Below are 16,306 nucleotides of genomic sequence, written 5' to 3'. Positions count from 1 at the left end.
CTTTTCGATTTGAGGAAGGATTAACGTATTTGCCGCAATGATGTAGAATGGCGTATGATTGAAGATATAATGAGACTGCAAGATAGAAGAGGAATGCAAACAAGCCGATAACAGTCCATGCATATTTTCTGCTATTATCGAAAAGATTACGACAAAGAAGTTTTTAACGCATTTGCCTAAAAAGCAATCATTTGCATAAAAGTATCAGCTTGGCAACAAAGTATATAGATTTAAGCCAAATATCCTCAAAATCCACAACTTCTGCACTAATGGGTTTACATCTTCATAAAGCAAGGCTCAAATTTATGTTTATTTGTTTTTCCAAGAGTGTTTATCCTTCGCACAAGTTGTCAGAAAGTCACTCCTTCCATTTGAAAGCTCTTTAGCCCGAGGCGTTTCGATAAAAAGAGAAGGTTTTTTACTCTTGATAGGGGCTATTGTTGGTTAACATTTAAGATGTTAAAATTTCTCGTAGGTTTTTCACAAACTTGTACGCCAATTACTGCAAAATACTTCAGTCGAGATAAGAGTGTTTGGTAATGTGTGCCGCTTTTTCTTTTCTTCATGGATACACTCTGTATTTCAGTTGAAAGACTGCCGATAACTAATGGACGCATTTTGACTGCGGTTGACTGCACTTTGCTAAATTGCGAATAAATTTCCATCCAAGAGCGGGCAAAGTCCCAGTCATTTTCCACAACCCTTTTTGTTACAAGAAGATGGCATACAATATGTAGAAAACACTAAGAAACCAGACAAAAAGAAAACGGAAAGAGTCTGGATAGTGACTTTTCAACACTTTAGATTAATGTCTCCGTTTAGAAAGGGACTTGAAAAACACAAAAGAGCTAAGCTGCGGTTTCTTCCTGAGGTCATGGGAGACACTTATTACTTGGCTTGGGGCTCAATATTGAACCAAAAATCCCTTTATCTCCACATCCTGCCTTTTAAATATAATCATTTCTTCTTTCTTCGACGGCTATTTCAAGACACAATAGTTGTCAGTCGAGCTCATTAGTTGGATCCAGTAGTCACCGTAGTCTAGATAATTTGTCGTTCAATATCAACTTCACCTTTCATTTTGTCAGTTCAATGAAATTGCTTTCATGATTTGGCTTCATAAACTTTCGTTGTATGTGGCAGGTGTTTATCATATTTTAAACTCATTTCCACTAGGCAATCCTATATTTGTAGTTATCGATTTTTTATATTCATCATTAACAATTGGTTACATTCAAATCGTACTGAAGGTGCAGTTATCACTTCTATGATCATAAAAGTTTCCGGTAAATACGCCAGTTACACTTCCATTGTCTGGGAGGGCCTGTGCTTTTTTTTTCCCTAATGTTTTCATTAATTTAGCCAAGAGCGTTCGGCCATTCGCTACTGTTCTCTTTTTATTGTAAATTATATTTTTAGCGTTCCAGTTTTTTGTATCGTTTATCACAGAACAAAGGGTTTGAGTTGATTCTGTCAAATTTTGATATTGCCATTTATATGTGATTACAAAAGGTTATGCTGCTTATGTTTCAAACAACGTTGGCCTGAATTGTCCCAAAATTCGAGGACTAAGACTGAGCACAGAAAATTTCACAATATCATTTTCAAGTTTTGCAAAGGAACACGCGTACCTTTTCGATTTTAAAAAGAAAAATCGTACTGGAAAAAAATCCGGTTCCCTATACAAATTATTCCAGTTTACAAAGAATAATTATAGCGATACTAGCATTTTAATTACAATTTTGTCAATATAATTTTATTTGTAGATTTAGGAAAACCGTGATTCGACTTCTTTTCACAGATCACATGGATTGATAACTATGTAAGTTTGTCTGAAGAGGCTGTTAAACAGCCTCTTTAGTTTTAACGGTCAGCTCTTCGATAGTCAAAGTATGGTGATAAAATCTGAGAGAGGCGTGGCTTTCTGGTGTACGTATCAGACGTTTTGAAGAGAACACTTCTTGGTTTTTTCCTTATACTAAGATACTTCAACAAAACAGAGGTCAATTTTTTCCCTACGTAATTCATACAACGATTTATAGACATTTTTACCACCAGCTGTTGTTTCATGTCAACTTTTTTAAGGCAGAAATGAAATTCAAAACAATGAACTGAGAAACTGGTACAGAAGGGCCTAGAATGTGTGTACTTGACTTGATTATGTCAGCCCCCGAGACAATAAAGTAGTATGTCGGTAAACAGCAAAGCTCCTCACTCATGCACATGTCTTTTATCATGGTAAATATAGAAAAACAAAACCCTAAAGGTCAAGATAAGGGAAATTGAACTCCTGGTCAATTCATCTGATAAAACGCAGGGACGCTTGGGATCGTGCGACGCCAATTTTTTTCCATTTACACACGGCTCTCTTCGTTTCGATTTTAGTTTTAAGCACAAGGTTTTACCTTCTTGCTCTTTCGTTGAAATTACTGAACTCTGATACAGAATTAACAAGATGACAACACGTAACAGTGACGATAAAAAGTGGAATGCTGATGGAATTTGAAATTTATTAAATCAGCTCAAGACAACGGCTCTCTTTGTGAAACCAAAATAGGGAAATTAAACTCCGGCATGTCTTTCTCTCTTCGAAATAACCGGCAGACATGACGAATGGAAAGATATGACATAGAAATCATTACGGTATGCATAAAAGATTTTCATGAACCACATAAACTTAAGTCAGTGCTACCGTGCTCAAATTGTTATGTTGTAGGTTGGGTTCTGGAGGAAGTTTAGTTTGAGAAATTCTGCCGCCTCTAATTATTTTGTTTCCTTAGACAGTTCTAACGTTTCCTACCATGACAACTTTACGTCAACAAGATAGCCACAAAATTCATCTCCGTAATCTTAGAGCCGTGCAGAGTGCGCATTCATCTCCGAGTAGTTCCCCTACTATTAAAATATTCCCCTATTAAATGTTCCCCTATTAAAATATTCTCGTCTGGAAATCTCTTTCAAAAAATAAAAACCAAGAAACCTTGAGTTTCTGTACTATAAGTTTATTTTCCTTTTTTCCCCTTTTTTTCACAGTACTCGGTAATATATGGTTTCTGGAAATTTCAGTCATTCCTCACCCCTCAAATTTACTTAAAACAGTCAAGTCAAACGAGATCAAAGAAAGGCTTACCTTTTGGAAGAGTGTAAAGAAAATAAGAGAAGGAAGTGAAGACCAGAGAGTTTTATCAAAAACTTAGTGATCTTGTGAGGCAATTTATATGATAGAGCAAAATATTCCGCTGAGGGTTCTCTAAAATAGAATTAAACCTAGCACGGACTTGTCTCTTTATAGTTGTTCTCAAATCACCAAGAGCAGTTCTACAAAACCGCTTCCATGGTTACCCTCAATTAACGATCCACGTGTTGTGAGCATCCTTAAAGTATCTCATGAACATTTTCATGACAGGTGGTTCGTTTAAGAGAAAATTGCTAACTCACTCAACTAGTGCACCGAGGAATGTCATTATATAGCGATCTTTTTTCATGACATTATTTATAACCTCCAAAGATTACCGGTACAGTAAAGCGGAGAAGACAATTCGAACGCACAGTAGTTGGTAGTTGAAATTATAAACTGGAATAAAGAAATCGGTGTAAAATCACGTTGGTCCACATTGAATTACACGGATGAAAAGGGCGAAGATGCGATTGAAGTTGCGAGGTTATGATTGAAGGTAGTGGCTGCATTTGTGGTTTGAACTAAAAGAAAATACAGCAGAGACTAAACAAAGAGAAATACCCTAGGAAATGTTACAGTTACCTTACTGACGGTGAAGCGACTATAAAGACCTATGAAACGAACTGAATGGGAGAAAAATAAAAGAGCAAAAAAGGAAAATATCGTAAATATAATATAAAGAAAGACTTACTCTGGTCTAACTCCTAACGATAGCATGTAATACTTTGATACAGATGCCATAAGTTAAAAGCGGATAATATAAGTTGATAGCGATAGCAGCAACCCAGCCTATAACGATGAAAAATGAAATATCTAATACGCGCGCTTAAATAAAACTGATGGAAATAACGAAATTCCTAGTAATAATAAGTGTCTAACAAAGGATAAATAAACCAGAACAAAACATAAGAGAAAAGTACACGAACTGCGCCTTTCCAAACTAACATTATCCAATAGTCAATTCTGAATGAAGTTTTGGTGATGTTTTTTTTGGTTGCAAGATAATTTAAGCTGATCATATAACTTCCTCGTATTCCACTTAAATATTGCCAGGGTCACCCAAGTTATGAATTAAAATTAAACAATACCAAGCACCAATTGGAGAAGCGAGAAAACACTTGGAATTACAATCAAATCCCCTCGCCCTTCAACGTCAGTGTCCCAAACTGTAATTTTACAGTGACTTATTTTTGATTTTAAACCTCCTCATTTATGTCAGGTTTCAGTGCGGACTTTTTTGATTAGCCTGTCCAATATTTTCTATCATACCACATTTTCCATTGAGGAAAATGACTTGTCAACTGAACAGATCCTTTCAAAAGATCTATTACTGATTAGAGTTTCATAATAACAGAAAGCTAATTGAAATGTTATAATCAGAGAGCATTCACAAGTCTTACATTCAGCTGTGCTACTTCTTTACAGTCGATCAAAAGGTGTTTATCTCTTCCTCTCAAAGCGAATCCTAAATAAACCACTTACGCTTTATTTCTGGAGTCTTCCATCCCTTATTTTAAGCCAATTTACATGTTAATTGAGACAATAATTAACGGGAAGGCTTACACACGCAAATTCATTTCACTCCAGGCAGTTTTAAAGATATGAAGTTTATGGTTAAAATGATAATTTCTCTGTAATTACCCCAAAGAACGCGCGTACTCTTAAATATTTCCGAGGTTTTAGAAGATGATTTGTTAGATCAACTTTCCACAAGTTCTCCAAGTATCTAGTCTTCGTTAGCAGCTTCAGTGGAACCTTAATCAGTTTTGTTAGAATAAAAATTAAGATCTGTATGACAAATGAAGAGACGTCTCTGCCTCTAAGCGCGAAGCGTCTCAGCTTTATTTATAGTTGTGTCCATTGGGAGCAATTATGCTATGGGCGTGCTTATTTTTTAATCGGGTTATAGCTAGCCGACGAGCAAACCTTTAGAGAGGCGACGGTCTGGCTACCGTGTAAGAGTGCATTGTCACTGATGACGTTTGAGAAGGTATGAAAATTGTCACCAAGAGGTTTTTTTTTTTTTTTTTTTTTTAATCTTTGCCACCGAAAACCGGGAGGGTTAAACTGGTTGACATTTCCCTTGATCAAATTATGGAACTAGTCAAGTTGTGACGCGGAAAACTCAAAATTGAGCGGTTTTTCCGGCTTAACGTCAATCAAATATTTTCTCCTAGAGTATTGATATAGCACATCCAGGAGGGTTGTTTGTGACTATTCATAAGGTAATTGGGTAAAGAAAGAAGAAAATCAAAAACCGCAGAAAAACAAACGAACAATATCAAATAGGCTAAATAATTTTGATTTAGTCAGTTTCACCACGTGCTTCCGCTTTTGAGCGTCTAACAATTCAGTGATTGACTCCAATCCTGACACTCCACATCGCTGTTCATGTTCAATGGGCTCCAACCAAAAGCATATAACCTAGACAAAAGGTTCGTTTGGGGCCGACCATTTAACTCTTGACGGGCGGGGTGGGTGATTTTGAAAAAAAAATTTTCTGCAAGCGCGTGCTGGAAGAAAAAAAATTGCGTGCAGCCCAAATGTAAAAGAAAAAAAGAGCATTTAGAACGGAAAAAAAATATCCTGCCCAGCTAGATTGCTAGAAAAAAATTTCCTGATGATCAGAAATCACCCACCCCGCCTCCCTGAAAAATTAAATGGTCTGCCCCTTACCAATTTCAATTCCTTGCTCTGATGTCTTAACACTTTCACTTCCGATATCTCAATAGTGATTCTCCTTACTGTCTGCTATACAATTCTTATGATATTAGTTTCAAGAATTTAGCATTGGATCAACTACGAATCGGCTAGTTTGTATTAGAACATAGCTAGCAGAATCGCACAGTCAAATTCATTATACGTAAGCGTGCTCAAAATCTCGATAGTGCACGCTGACAGCGTCAGCAAATCGCTTCGCCAGAATTTTTTTTTTTCTCGCGCTAGCGGCCATTGTTAGCGCGGGGAAAAATAATATATTTCGCGACAATAATGGATACAAATAGAAACTTGGCCTACTAGTCCGAAAACGAAGACAATGTTTCGACCTTTTCCCTAGGGCTAGAGTTCTTAAATGAGGCAGAAAAAGAGAAAAACAACGGAAAAGGAGACTCGGCATGAGCGCCGTAACGATTCGCTTCAACTGATATTGTTGTCCATTTTCCGCGTCGGATTTGATGCACAATTCCACCGGCTATGTTCTAAAACAATAAGTTCATGCTTTCAGCGGTGCACTATCGAGGTATGGAGCACGTGGGAAGTTTGGAGAGCACTCAAGAAGCCAGAGTTGCCCTCGGCTATCGCCTCGGGTAACTCTTACGCTGCTTTCGTGCTCTCCAAACTTCCCGCGTGCTCCATAAATCGATAGTGCACGCCAAAGCATGAGCCAGTTGTTAATTTTTCTTGATTCTCATCACTTGTCTACTTGATATTGTGTCGATATTGTAAGGGGAAATTCTGTCTTGGTCACTCATGGGAGTTTATGGGTAAAAAAAAAAAAGCTTATAAAGGTTTTAGTTTCCTTTCCACAGAGCTTTCCAAGTAAATGTCGAAAGCCTTTCGACATTTACTTGGAAAGCTCTGTGTTTCTTTAGTTTTGTGACAAAACTAAAGAAACCACCATCGATGAACAGGAATAAAGGAAAAAATTCCCAATAAGCGAATGAGAACTCTGAGAGAAAACAAGAAGGGGAAGACGAGAGTAACAAAGTCTTGACGATTGGTTTTGGTTTACACCACAGTACAAGTGAAAGAGCGGGAGAGCTTTCCTTTTGATAAACCAATCGTGCAACATCACATCATGCGTTGAGAAGAACCCACAGAATATGCCTCAAATTATGTAATCCGTCTTCTCTAGACCACTTTCATAAATGGCTGCCGGATTAACATTCTTTTGTTTAAATTTAAATTAGCCCTTCTGGCCTCGCTTGAGATAATGTTTCTTTTGAATTTTGTACTGGAGAACGAGGCCAGAAGGGCTAATTTAAATCTAAACAAAAGAATATTAATCTGGCAGCCATTTATGAAAGTGGTCTATAACCTGCATCCCTATATTTTGGCAGAGGGGAAGTAACTGGTTGTTGTACGTCGTCAACAAGACATGCCATCAGTTAAAGTTATATTGGCGAAAATCTGAGATGTCCATCCCGTTTTATCATATCTTTACATTAGCGTCCAGTCCAAACTCGAAAGATCCAATCACTCTACGAAGACTGAAATAGTCTAATTAAACAAGGTTGAAACCAATTTCCTGTAGAGGTATTGTGGGAATTTCTAAGTTAAAAGAACTGAAAAAAATTCAAAAGATAAGCACGACATCATGCGAAAACGTAGCTTGATATCAGCATCGGAAGTGCCTTGAATAAATGCATTAACTAAATATTTGACTGAAACAAGACCTAAGGCAGGTCTGAAGTGTTTCGAGTTCGTTTCTTTTCAAGATTCCCTCTAGTCCCTTGCCCCATTGAGACCCTCTGTTTACGCCGACTAGGAAGCAAGACCACCAGGCAAAGGCCGCGTTGTAAAACAAAATTATGTACCAAAATAACTTGCTTGGAAGGCGTTGTTATTTCAGTCCTTATTTCTACTTAAAATAATGTATGACGGAGTACTTATGTTAATATTTCAAAAAATGCCGTTGAGTGCGCTAATTCTATGACACTACGACGATTTCTAAAGTAAAGATTATCTTTGTTAGGACTTTGAATAAACAAATGGAAAAAAACGGAAACTGCATTCAGCTTGAAACAGGACATCACAGAAAACCGGCTCAACACGAGGAAATTTTTGTCGATGTTGCTTCACCACGTGAAGTGATCTACAAATTTTGGAATGTCAAGTTTCAGCCTGGTGTTCGACAAAGCGAAAAATATGTGCATAAAATAAGATTTCTAACCATCAAAGCCCTTTTCACTCCTTGAAAAAATTGTCTTACGGATAAAACTGAGGGAATTTCGCAAGAACAATGAAGTTTCTTCAACTAGAAGTCGACCCTCTTCTGCGTGTCCTGCAGAGCACAAATTACTTCATTAATTAAGGGGGATGTGTAAAATGTCAGATCAAACAATTCGCTTCCTGTTCAAGGTGGATCGTATACCAATAATACCATTATCATGGGGTTATTTCAACCATAGGGGCGTGAAAGACTCTCCTCTCAATTCAACGTAAAAAATGTACATCACAAGACAAACCTTGGTGATCTTGATGGGTGATTGTCTGCTTGTCTGAGCGAGCTGTCACTTTACTTAAGTCTTTTTTTAAGAGACGCTGTAATTGTCACGAAACGAGCAGACGGAATGTGAACGTCAATGGGAAATCCCTCACAGGGCATTTTATCAAAGGAAGGGATTTAAAAAGAAATGTAACTTTATATTCCACACTTCTTATCTCAGTATGATATGCCGAAAATATCCACAAATAACACAATGAAAGATGTTTCCAGGAGGTTTATAATTAGCACTCATGATGGTGCTGTGACTGCTTCATTTAACCGTTTATTTTTTGGCATTATTCACAACCCAAACGCAAATGCACTCTCCATCATGATATCGTTGATGGATTTTATGAAGACAAGAGCCATAATGGGACATTATGGCTCTTGATGAAGACCAATTGATTATAAAAAGGGAGTAACATTCAGGGGCAGACAAATTTACGAAACTTTTCAGGCAAGCCCTCTGAATTTGCGGTAAAGATGAATCACACAACGTTACAACCTCAGTGATTATCGCTTCCTACTGAGGAAAGAGGATAGCTGTGCCGAGAAAAGATAGTGACTAGGAACAAAGAGGCACAACCGCTAGGAAAACTAGGTCTGTTTTTACTGAGTCGGGGCACTTTAAGTAAACTTCTCAGAGAAGATAAATCTTGTCTCACTGCAAAGCTGTATCGTAAATTGCAGATATTTCTTGTGGGAAAATGAGAAGAGAATGAAAAAGAGAACCACAATGAAGATTTTCAATTTTCGCTGGAATCCAACTGATAATACTCAACTTCATGCGCTCGTCTTGGTCCTCTTTGCCCACGTTCAAGCACACACCGAGCGTTAACGTGGATAATTCTAACAATGATTTGCCTTTTCGATTACAATTTTGCCAGCAAAGATGTATCCAAAAAGTGACTGAAATGGAACTAAAAGATCAGACTACACCTTCAATTTTGCCAGCAAAGATGTATCCAAAAAGTGACTGAAATGGAACTAAACGATCAGACTACACCTTCACACGGAACTAAAAGTGTTATTCATGCGAAGATAAGTTTTTTGCTAATTCTCTGTCGACCGTCGGAGAAAATCATAATTATATTGTCTTACAATTGACTGTTGTCACTGGGATCGAGTCGACACTATGACCGGCCGATTTTACCATTAACATTCCTGTAAGTTCTCACTTCTTTTACATACGTCTTCTTTATTAAGTCCCTCCCCCCCTCCCCCTTCTCTAACACGTCCGTCGAAAACTTCAAGTTCCTGACAAGCCTTCCTCTCCGGGAAGCCCTTCCCTTTCCAATTGACTCCTTTCGTTTTCTTTCCCTGAACAAAATCTCAGAAAAGCAAGGGTATTTCAGCTAATTTGCGTTTATTATAGAATATCTGTGTACCTGAAAGCCTTCATAAGTCTCCGTATTTAGTGTTATAGCTTTTCTGGCAAAGGAATGCATGTTGCGTGTGGTATTTATTAATTTATCTGGCTAACTTTTCAAAGGAAATATCCAGAATCTCATCAAGTGACCTTCACTATGTTTTCAATAAGCCCCTGTCTCTCACAAGTTCCTCACTCTAAAGAGCTCCCGTCTCTGACAAACTTCCCTCTCTAATAAGCCTCCGTCTCTGACAAACTTCCCTCTCCAATAAGCCCCCATCTCTAACAAACTTCCCTCTCTAATAAGCCTCCGTCTCTGACAAACTTCCCTCTCCAATAAGCCCCCGTCTCTAACAAACTTCCCTCTCCAATAAGCCTCCGTCTCTAACAAACTTTCCTCTCCAATAAGCCTCCGTCTCTAACAAACTTCCCTCTCCAATAAGCCTCCGTCTCTAACAAACTTCCCTCTCCAATAAGCCTCCGTCTCTAACAAACTTCCCTCTCCAATAAGCCTCCGTCTCTAACAAACTTTCCTCTCTAATAAGCCTCCGTCTCTAACAAACTTCCCTCTCCAATAAGCCTCCGTCTCTAACAAACTTCCCTCTCTAATAAGCCTCCGTCTCTAACAAACTTCCCTCTCCAATAAGCCTCCGTCTCTAACAAACTTTCCTCTCTAATAAGCCTCCGTCTCTAACAAACTTCCCTCTCCAATAAGCCCCCGTCTCTAACAAACTTCCCTCTCCAATAAGCCTCCGTCTCTGACAAAGTTCCCTCTCCAATAAGCCCCCATCTCTAACAAACTTCCCTCTCCAATAAGCCTCCGTCTCTAACAAACTTCCCTCTCCAATAAGCCTCCGTCTCTAACAAACTTCCCTCTCCAATAAGCCCCCATCTCTAACAAACTTCCCTCTCCAATAAGCCTCCGTCTCTGACAAACTTCCCTCTCCAATAAGCCCCCGTCTCTAACAAACTTCCCTCTCCAATAAGCCTCCGTCTCTAACAAACTTCCCTCTCCAATAAGCCTCCGTCTCTAACAAACTTCCCTCTCCAATAAGCCTCCGTCTCTAACAAACTTCCCTCTCCAATAAGCCTCCGTCTCTAACAAACTTCCCTCTCCAATAAGCCCCCATCTCTAACAAACTTCCCTCTCCAATAAGCCTCCGTCTCTAACAAACTTTCCTCTCTAATAAGCCTCCGTCTCTAACAAACTTCCCTCTCCAATAAGCCCCCGTCTCTAACAAACTTTCCTCTCTAATAAGCCTCCCTCTCTGACAAACTTCCCTCTCCAATAAGCCCCCGTCTCTAACAAACTTTCCTCTCTAATAAGCCTCCGTCTCTAACAAACTTCCCTCTCCAATAAGCCTCCGTCTCTAACAAACTTCCCTCTCTAATAAGCCTCCGTCTCTAACAAACTTCCCTCTCCAATAAGCCTCCGTCTCTAACAAACTTTCCTCTCTAATAAGCCTCCGTCTCTAACAAACTTCCCTCTCCAATAAGCCTCCGTCTCTAACAAACTTCCCTCTCCAATAAGCCTCCGTCTCTAACAAACTTTCCTCTCTAATAAGCCTCCGTCTCTAACAAACTTCCCTCTCCAATAAGCCTCCGTCTCTAACAAACTTCCCTCTCTAATAAGCCTCCGTCTCTAACAAACTTCCCTCTCCAATAAGCCTCCGTCTCTAACAAACTTTCCTCTCTAATAAGCCTCCGTCTCTAACAAACTTCCCTCTCCAATAAGCCCCCGTCTCTAACAAACTTCCCTCTCCAATAAGCCTCCGTCTCTGACAAAGTTCCCTCTCCAATAAGCCCCCATCTCTAACAAACTTCCCTCTCCAATAAGCCTCCGTCTCTAACAAACTTCCCTCTCCAATAAGCCTCCGTCTCTAACAAACTTCCCTCTCCAATAAGCCCCCATCTCTAACAAACTTCCCTCTCCAATAAGCCTCCGTCTCTGACAAACTTCCCTCTCCAATAAGCCCCCGTCTCTAACAAACTTCCCTCTCCAATAAGCCTCCGTCTCTAACAAACTTCCCTCTCCAATAAGCCTCCGTCTCTAACAAACTTCCCTCTCCAATAAGCCTCCGTCTCTAACAAACTTCCCTCTCCAATAAGCCTCCGTCTCTGACAAACTTCCCTCTCCAATAAGCCTCCGTCTCTAACAAACTTCCCTCTCCAATAAGCCTCCGTCTCTAACAAACTTCCCTCTCCAATAAGCCTCCGTCTCTAACAAACTTTCCTCTCTAATAAGCCTCCGTCTCTAACAAACTTCCCTCTCCAATAAGCCTCCGTCTCTAACAAACTTCCCTCTCTAATAAGCCTCCGTCTCTAACAAACTTCCCTCTCCAATAAGCCTCCGTCTCTAACAAACTTTCCTCTCTAATAAGCCTCCGTCTCTAACAAACTTCCCTCTCCAATAAGCCCCCGTCTCTAACAAACTTCCCTCTCCAATAAGCCTCCGTCTCTGACAAAGTTCCCTCTCCAATAAGCCCCCATCTCTAACAAACTTCCCTCTCCAATAAGCCTCCGTCTCTAACAAACTTCCCTCTCCAATAAGCCCCCGTCTCTAACAAACTTCCCTCTCCAATAAGCCTCCGTCTCTAACAAACTTCCCTCTCCAATAAGCCTCCGTCTCTAACAAACTTCCCTCTCCAATAAGCCCCCATCTCTAACAAACTTCCCTCTCCAATAAGCCTCCGTCTCTAACAAACTTTCCTCTCTAATAAGCCTCCGTCTCTAACAAACTTCCCTCTCCAATAAGCCCCCGTCTCTAACAAACTTTCCTCTCTAATAAGCCTCCCTCTCTGACAAACTTCCCTCTCCAATAAGCCCCCGTCTCTAACAAACTTTCCTCTCTAATAAGCCTCCGTCTCTAACAAACTTCCCTCTCCAATAAGCCTCCGTCTCTAACAAACTTCCCTCTCTAATAAGCCTCCGTCTCTAACAAACTTCCCTCTCCAATAAGCCTCCGTCTCTAACAAACTTTCCTCTCTAATAAGCCTCCGTCTCTAACAAACTTCCCTCTCCAATAAGCCTCCGTCTCTAACAAACTTCCCTCTCCAATAAGCCTCCGTCTCTAACAAACTTTCCTCTCTAATAAGCCTCCGTCTCTAACAAACTTCCCTCTCCAATAAGCCTCCGTCTCTAACAAACTTCCCTCTCTAATAAGCCTCCGTCTCTAACAAACTTCCCTCTCCAATAAGCCTCCGTCTCTAACAAACTTTCCTCTCTAATAAGCCTCCGTCTCTAACAAACTTCCCTCTCCAATAAGCCCCCGTCTCTAACAAACTTCCCTCTCCAATAAGCCTCCGTCTCTGACAAAGTTCCCTCTCCAATAAGCCCCCATCTCTAACAAACTTCCCTCTCCAATAAGCCTCCGTCTCTAACAAACTTCCCTCTCCAATAAGCCTCCGTCTCTAACAAACTTCCCTCTCCAATAAGCCCCCATCTCTAACAAACTTCCCTCTCCAATAAGCCTCCGTCTCTGACAAACTTCCCTCTCCAATAAGCCCCCGTCTCTAACAAACTTCCCTCTCCAATAAGCCTCCGTCTCTAACAAACTTCCCTCTCCAATAAGCCTCCGTCTCTAACAAACTTCCCTCTCCAATAAGCCTCCGTCTCTAACAAACTTCCCTCTCCAATAAGCCTCCGTCTCTAACAAACTTCCCTCTCCAATAAGCCCCCATCTCTAACAAACTTCCCTCTCCAATAAGCCTCCGTCTCTAACAAACTTTCCTCTCTAATAAGCCTCCGTCTCTAACAAACTTCCCTCTCCAATAAGCCCCCGTCTCTAACAAACTTTCCTCTCTAATAAGCCTCCCTCTCTGACAAACTTCCCTCTCCAATAAGCCCCCGTCTCTAACAAACTTTCCTCTCTAATAAGCCTCCGTCTCTAACAAACTTCCCTCTCCAATAAGCCTCCGTCTCTAACAAACTTCCCTCTCTAATAAGCCTCCGTCTCTAACAAACTTCCCTCTCCAATAAGCCTCCGTCTCTAACAAACTTTCCTCTCTAATAAGCCTCCGTCTCTAACAAACTTCCCTCTCCAATAAGCCCCCATCTCTAACAAACTTCCCTCTCCAATAAGCCCCCATCTCTAACAAACTTCCCTCTCCAATAAGCCCCCATCTCTACCAAACTTCCCTCTCTAATAAGCCCCCATCTCTAGCAAACTTCCCTCTCCAATAAGCCCCCATCTCTAACAAACTTCCTTCTCCAATAAGCCCCCATCTCTAACAAACTTCCCTCTCCAATAAGCCCCCATCTCTAACAAACTTCCCTCTCCAATAAGCCCCCATCTCTAACAAACTTCCCTCTCCAATAAGCCCCCATCTCTAACAAACTTCCCTCTCCAAGAAGACCCCATCTCTAACAAACTTCCCTCTCCAATAAACCTCCGTCTCTAACAAAATTCCTTTCTCCAATAAGCCCCCATCTCTAACAAACTTCCCTCTCCAATAAGCCTCCGTCTCTAACAAACTTCCCTCTCCAATAAGCCTTCGTCTCTAACAAACTTCCTTCTCCAATAAGCCTCCGTCTCTAACAAACTTCCCTCTCCAATAAGCCCCGTCTCTAACAAACTTCCCTCTCCACTAAACCCCCATCTCTAACAAACTTCCCTCTCCAATAAGCCCCCATCTCTAACAAACTTCCCTCTCCAATAAGCCCCTATCTCTAACAAACTTCCCTCTTCAATAAGCCCCCATCTCTAACAAACTTCCCTCTCCAATAAGCCCCCATCTCTAACAAACTTCCCTCTCCAATAAGCCTCCCATCTCTAACAAACTTCCCTCTTCAATACGCCCCCATCTCTAACAAACTTCCTTCTCCAATAAGCCTCCGTCTCTAACAAACTTCCCTCTCCAATAAGCCTCCGTCTCTAACAAACTTCCCTCTCCAATAAGCCTCCGTCTCTAACAAACTTCCCTCTCCAATAAGCCTCCGTCTCTAACAAACTTCCCTCTCCAATAAGCCTCCGTCTCTAACAAACTTCCTTCTCCAATAAGCCTCCGTCTCTAACAAACTTCCTTCTCCAATAAGCCTCCGTCTCTAACAAACTTCCCTCTCCAATAAGCCCCCATCTCTAACAAACGTTCCTCTCCAATAAGCCTCTGTCTCTAACAAACTTCCTTCTCCAATAAGCCCCCGTCTCTAACAAACTTCTTTCTCCAATAAGCCCCCATCTCTGACAAACTTCCTTCTTTAATAAGCCCCCATCACTAACAAACTTCCCTCTCCAATAAGCCTCTGTCTCTAACAAACTTCCCTCTCCAATAAGCCCCCGTCTCTAACAAACTTCCCTCTCCAATAAGCCCCCATCTCTAACAAACTTCCTTCTCCAATAAGCCCCCATCTCTGACAAACTTCCCTCTCCAATCAGCCCCCATCTCTAACAAACTTCCCTCTCCAATAAACCCCCGTCTCTAACAAACTTCCCTCTCCAATAAGCTCCCATCTCTAACAAACTTCCTTCTCCAATAAGCCCCCATCTCTAACAAACTTCCCTCTCCAATAAGCCCCCGTCTCTAACAAACTTACCTCTCCAATAAGCCCCCATCTCTAACAAACTTCCCTCTCCAATAAGCCCCCGTCTCTAACAAACTTACCTCTCCAATAAGCCCCCATCTCTAACAAACTTCCCTCTCCAATAAGCCCCCATCTCTAACAAACTTCCCTCTCCAAGAAGACCCCATCTCTAACAAACTTCCCTCTCCAATAAACCTCCGTCTCTAACAAAATTCCTTTCTCCAATAAGCCCCCATCTCTAACAAACTTCCCTCTCCAATAAGCCTCCGTCTCTAACAAACTTCCCTCTCCAATAAGCCTTCGTCTCTAACAAACTTCCTTCTCCAATAAGCCTCCGTCTCTAACAAACTTCCCTCTCCAATAAGCCCCGTCTCTAACAAACTTCCCTCTCCACTAAACCCCCATCTCTAACAAACTTCCCTCTCCAATAAGCCCCCATCTCTAACAAACTTCCCTCTCCAATAAGCCCCCATCTCTAACAAACTTCCCTCTTCAATAAGCCCCCATCTCTAACAAACTTCCCTCTCCAATTAGCCCCCATCTCTAACAAACTTCCCTCTCCAATAAGCCCCCATCTCTAACAAACTTCCCTCTCCAATAAGCCTCCGTCTCTAACAAACTTCCCTCTTCAATAAGCCCCCATCTCTAACAAACTTCCTTCTCCAATAAGCCTCCGTCTCTAACAAACTTCCCTCTCCAATAAGCCTCCGTCTCTAACAAACTTCCCTCTCCAATAAGCCTCCGTCTCTAACAAACTTCCCTCTCCAATAAGCCCCCATCTCTAACAAACTTCCTTCTCCAATAAGCCTCCGTCTCTAACAAACTTCCCTCTCCAATAAGCCCCCATCTCTAACAAACTTTCCTCTCCAATAAGCCTCTGTCTCTAACAAACTTCCTTCTCCAATAAGCCCCCGTCTCTAACAAACTTCTTTCTCCAATAAGCCCCCATCTCTGACAAACTTCCTTCTCCAATAAGCCCCCATCACTAACAAACTTCCCTCTCCAATAAGCCTCTGTCTCTAACAAACTT

General features: G+C 40.9%; 1 protein-coding gene across 1 annotated transcript in view; it reads right to left on the bottom strand.

The window, feature by feature from the left end:
• Positions 1–16,306, bottom strand: part of LOC111337060 (reversion-inducing cysteine-rich protein with Kazal motifs) — a 42,165-nt gene that overhangs the window by 22,209 nt on the left and 3,650 nt on the right. The gene's annotated exons all lie outside the window — the stretch shown is intronic.

Source organism: Stylophora pistillata, chromosome 12, assembly GCF_964205215.1.
Source record: "Stylophora pistillata chromosome 12, jaStyPist1.2, whole genome shotgun sequence".
NCBI classification, from domain to species: Eukaryota; Metazoa; Cnidaria; class Anthozoa; order Scleractinia; family Pocilloporidae; genus Stylophora; species Stylophora pistillata.
This window is presented reverse-complemented; position numbering and strand designations above follow the sequence as displayed.